The following is a 6,000-nucleotide window of genomic DNA, read 5'->3' on the forward strand; positions in this document are numbered from 1 at the left end:
TTCTTCTTCTTCTTCTTCTTTTTTTTTGAGACAGAGTTTTGCTCTGTCACCCAGGCTGGAGTATAGTGGCACACTCTCAGCTTACTACAATTTGCCTCTCATTGGTCCAAATGACCTGCCTCAACCTCCCGAGTAGCTGGGATTACAGACACCCACCACCATACCAGGCTAATGTTTGTATTTTTTAGTAGAGATGGGGTTTTATCATGTTGACCAGGCTTGTCTCGAATTCCTGGCCTCAAGTGATCCACCAGCTTCAGCCTCCAAAAATGCTGGGATTACAGGTATGAGCCACTGTGCCTGGCCAAAAATTCACTTTTTAAAAAAACACATTGAGTTGTAGCAGTTCTTTATATGTTCTGTATACAAATTTCTTATCAGATATTTGCAAATGTTTTTTCTTCATCTGTGAGGCTGTCTTAATATTTTTTCTCCATCTGTGAGGCCGTCTTTTCTTTTTCTGGATAGTATCTTTGAGGCATAAAGGTTTTTAATTTTGATGAATCCCAAAATATCTATTCATTTCTTTATACTGTGTGCTTTTAGTCTCACAGCTAAGAAACCATTGCCCAATGAAAGGTCACAAATTTTACACCTATATTTTCTACTAAGAGTTTTATAGTTGTAGATCTTTATATTTAGGTCTACAGTCTATTTGGAGTTAATTTTGTGTGTGGTGTGAGGAAGGAGTCTAACTTCATTCTTCTGCAAGTAGATATCCAGTTGCTCCAGTGCTATTTGTTGAAGACTGTTTCCCCCTCCCCTATTGAATTATCTTGGAACTTTCTTTAAAAAATATATATATATATATATATAAATTGACCATAAATATAAAGGATTATATACAGACTCTCAGTTCTATTCACTCTATCTATACATCTGTCTTTATACTAATACCACTTTTTCTTTATTACTGTATCCTTGTAATAAGTTTTGAAATTGGAAGGTGTGAATCCTTTGATTTTGTTCTTTCTCAGGATAGTTTTGGCTTTTCTGGGTTGTTTTCATCTCCATATGAATTTTAGGATAAGTTTCTAAATTTCTGGGGAAAAGGCAGCTGGAATTTTGATACAGATTGAGTTAAACTCATAGATCAATTTGAAGAGCATTTTCATCTTAACAGTAAGTGATCTAATCCACAAACATGAGATGCCTTTTCCTTTATTTTTTTTTATTTTTTTTTATTTAAACAGTATTTTATAGTTTTCTGGTGTTTTTGTTTTTCCTTTTGTTTTTCAGGTAGGGTCTTACTCTATCACCTAGACTAGAGTTCAGTGGCACAATCACAGTTCATTGCAGCCTCGAACTCCTAGGCTCCAGTGATTCTCCCACTTCATCCTCTCAAATAGGTGGGACTATAGGCCCATGCCACCACACTCGGCTAATTAAAAAAAAAAATTTATAGAGATAGGATCCCACTACATTGCCCAGGCTGGTCTTAAGCTCCTGGACTCAAGCGATCCACCCACCTTGGCCTCCCAAAGCACTCAGATTTACAGTCCTGAGCCACCGTGCCTGGCCTTTAGTTTTCACTGTGTAAGTTTTAAAATTTTTTGTTAAATTTATTCCAAAGTATTTTATTCTTTTTGACGATATTGTAAATGGAATTACAATATAATTAATTTCATTTTTGGACTGTTCATTTCAAGTTTATAGAAATACAATTGATTTTTGTATATTGGTCTTGTATAATTCAACCTTGCTGAACTGCCTCATTAGATCTAATAGGTTTTTAATATGTTCTTTAGGATTTTTTTATACACAATAAGATCATATCGTCTGCATATAGAAATAGTTTCATATTTTTGCCTCCAACCTAGATGTATATTATTTCATTTTCTTGAGTAATTTCCCTGGCTAGAGCTATGGTACAATATTAAATGCGAATGGTAAGAGTGGTCTTCCATGCCTTTTTTGTTTTTCGTAGGGGGAACACAATCAATCTTTCACCAGTATGTAAAATGTTAGCTGTGTATTTTTCTGAGTCTCCTTTTCAGATTAAGTTCTCTACTACTAGTTTTTGGAATGTATTTTATCATGAAAGCGTGCTGGAGTTTGACAAATTCTTTTGCTGTTTCTATTTAGATGATCATGTGGCGTTTGCCCTTTATTCTATTGAGAATGGTATATTACATGAATTGATTTTCAGATGTTGAGCCATTTCTATATTCCTGGGATTTATCCCACTTGGTCATCATGTATAATCCTTTTTGTGTGCTTCTGGATTAGACTTTCTAGTATTTGTAAAGGATTTTTGCATCTATATTAATAAGAGATATTAGTATGTTGTTTCTTTTTTGTGTTGTCTTTGTCTGATGTTGTTATCATGGTAATACTGACCTCTTAAAATTAGTTGGGAAATGTTCTCTGCTCATGAATTTTGGAAGAGTTTGTAAAGACTTAGTATTACTTTTTTTTTTTTTTTTCAAATATGTGGTAGAATTTCCTAGTTAAGTCATCTGAACCTGGGCTTGTAGGAAGGTTTTAAGTTACTAATTAAGTTTCTTGTTACACATAGCTATTTGATGTTCTGTTTTTTTCTTGAGCCAGTTTCAGGAAGAAATAATTAGTGTCTTTCTAGGGATTTTTTTCATTTCATACAGATTATCTAATTAGTTGGTATATAATTATTCATAGTATTTCCTTCTAATCCATTCTGTATGATTAGTAGTGATGCTTTGTCTTTCATTCCTGATTTTAGTAACTTAAGTCTCCTGTCATTTTTGTTTTTTGTTGTTGTAGTGGTAGTGGGTTTTGTTTGTTTTGTTTTTGAGATGGGCTGTCACTCTGTTGCCCAGGCTGGAGTATAGTGGCACAATCATGGCTCATTGCAACCTCCACCTCCCAGGCTCAAGCGATCCTCCCATGTCAGCCTCCCAAGTCGCTGGGACCACAGGCTTATACCACCACGCTGGCTAATTTTTTGTGTTTTTTATAGAGACAGGATTTCACCATGTTGCCCCAACTGGTCTCGAACTCAGGAGCTCAGGCGATCCACCTGCCTTAGCCTTCCAAAGTGCTGGGTTTACAGGCATGAGCCACCAAGCCTGATCTCCTGTTTTATTTTGTTAGTTTTTTTTTTTAACCTGGTCAGTCTAGCTAAAGTATTGCCAATTTTGTTGCTCCTTTTAAACAAGCACCTTTTCATTTTGGTAATTTTCTCTGATTTTTTTGTATTTCCATTAATTTGATTAATTTTTAATCTTTTTTATTTCACTTTTTAATGCTTGTGTTCGGTTTGGCTTCCTCTTCTTTTTTCTAGAGTCTTAATGCAGAAGTTTGACTTGTTGATTCGAGATCTTTTTTCTTATTTAATATAGGCTTCGTAGCTATATACTTAGTACTGTTTTAGCTATGTACCATAAATTTTGCTCTGTTTTCATTTATCTTAAAGTATTTTCTAATTTCTTTTGTTATTTTATCTTTAATTAATTGCCTGAGAGTAAGTTGTGATTTTGCATATATTTGTGGATTTCCCAAATTTTCTCTGTTACGTGTTTCTAATTTCAATTAACTCTGCATGACTTCAGTCGTTTTAAATTTATTGAGACTTAATTTATATCCTGATATATGTCCTATCCTGGAGAATGTTTCATGTGCAGTTAAGAAGAATGTGTATGCTGCTGTTGGCTAGAGTGTTGTGTAGATATCTATTAGTTCCAGATGATTGATAGTGTTGTTCAAGTGTTCTGTTTCCTGTTGATCTTCTTCCTGGCTGTTCCTTCCATTACTGAGAGTGGGATATGGAACTCTCCAACTGTTATTTTTAAATTATCTATGATTCCCTTCCATTTTGTCAGTTTTTCTTCACACATTTTGTGGCTCTGTTGTTAAGAGTATATATGTTTTAAATTGTTAAATCTTCCTAATGGATTTACTTTTTTTTTTTTTTTTTGAGACGGAGTTTTACTCTTGTTGCCCAGGCTGGAGTGCAATGGCATGTTACAGCTCATGACAACTTCCACCTCCGGGATTTAAGTGACTCTCCTGTCTTAGCCTTCCCAGTAGCTGAGATTACAGGCATGTGACACATGCCTAGCTAATTTTGTATTTTTAGGACAGATGAGGTTTCTCCATGTTGGTCAGGCTGGTCTCGAACTCCCGATCTCAGATGACCCACCCTCCTCAGCCTCCCAAAGTGCTCAGATTGCAGGCGTGAGCCACTGCACCCAGTCATATTTACTTTTTTACAATTATAAAATGTTCCTCTTCATCTCTAGTAAATTTTTTTTGTTTTAAAATCTGTTTTGTCCAGTATTAATATAGTCACTCCAGATTTCTTTTGGTAGCTGTGTGAATAATATATCATTTTTCATTCTTTTACTTTCAATCTATTTAAAATATGTCTCCTATAGAGAGCCTATTATTGGATCTTTAAAAAAATCTAGTTTGACTATCTCTGCATTGTCATGGTTTATAATAATACATTTGTGTTATAAATTGTTGGTTGCATTTCATTGCTTAAGTAAATCTTCCAAATATAGTGATGCTCATAGAAGCTTCATATTGAATAGTTACTGAATTTTTTTTCCTTGTCCCTATTCCTCAGTTTGAATGCTGTCATTGTTATAGATCAAAGCCAGTGTGCCTCATATTAGGTAGGTTGACTGATTAACAAAAGAGTAAGTTATCTAATTAGCTTTGAAACCAGAGAGTTTAGTATTGGTGGTTGTTGAATCTAGTCTTTTGAGTCAGTAAAGTCTAGCATATGTATTAGAATTTAGCAAAACTCTTTTCTGTTACTAGAAATCTCTTTCAGCCATCCTGAGCAGTGTTTAAGTTATAGTTTTGGCTTTAGGGTTGCCAAGAATAACTGCTTTGCATAGATAATTAACCAGATTGAGTAACAGCAAAAAAAAAAAAATCATAATTTATTTCCACGCTTTGGTAATAGTAGTTACTATTTTTGGAGCTCCACATTATTTCTATTGTCATATATGTATTAATAAGGAAATGGATTCCTCTCACTAACTTCAAGTCATGCCAAGAAACCTGCTTCTTTCTGAAGGGGGTTTAACTTATTTCTAAGCTAAATAATTTTTTAGCACAGGATGTTTAGATACTTATTTTTCTTCAGAATACAATCTGGAATTTGTTGGTAGAAAGACAAAATGCACAATGTCTGATTTTGTAGATCCAGTGTTTTTCAATCTAAAGTTTTCATTGAGACAACCTATTTCTCACTTCTAGTTTCTTTCCTATTATTCGTAAATCATAATTATGGACACCATAGCTATGAGATAACCTCAATGTTATATCCTTCTTGTTTAAAAATGGGAATTTAGGCAAGGAGAGGATACTAGAAAAGACAAGTAAAATGTAATTAGAAGAATTTCATAGCCCAGACTTCTTTCTAGTCACGTTTACAAATAAAACTAGAATAGGGGTTCTGAGTAATATTTCTAGGTTTCTACTTAGTTTTTGGTTGGATATATTCAGTGTTCCATTTGTTTCTTTGCGTTCCTTAAATAAATGGGACAGAGAGTTCAAATTATGACCCTTGAGAGTATTTGTGACTTAGTTTTATGTTACTCTCAAATGTACTTACTTGGTCTAAGTTCACGAGGATTTTAAAGCAAAATTAAAAGAGCACAAACATTAAATGGTTTCTTAAGCAGTTTCTGCTATTCGGTAGTGTTCAGAGGAAAGTGAGAAAATATTTGTCGATCATACTAGCCATATAAGATGCAGGTTTGAGTGCTTTGCTTAACGTTTTTGAGACAGGGTCTTGCTCTGTTACCCATACTGGAGTGGAGTGGCACAATCTCGGCTCACTGCAGCCTTGACCTCCTGGACTCAAGCAATCCCCTGACCTTAGTCTTCTGAGTAGCTGGGACTACAGGCATGTACCGCCACACCGGGCTAATATTTGTATTTTTTGTAGAGATGGGGTTTTGCCATGTTGCCCAGGCCAGTCTCAAACCCCTGAGTTCAAGCAATCCATCTGCCTCAGCCTCCCAAATGCTGAGATTATAGGCATGAACCACCATGCCTGGCCGG

Source organism: Cebus imitator, unplaced genomic scaffold (genome assembly GCF_001604975.1).
Source record: "Cebus imitator isolate Cc_AM_T3 unplaced genomic scaffold, Cebus_imitator-1.0 Scaffold118, whole genome shotgun sequence".
NCBI classification, from domain to species: domain Eukaryota; kingdom Metazoa; phylum Chordata; class Mammalia; order Primates; family Cebidae; genus Cebus; species Cebus imitator.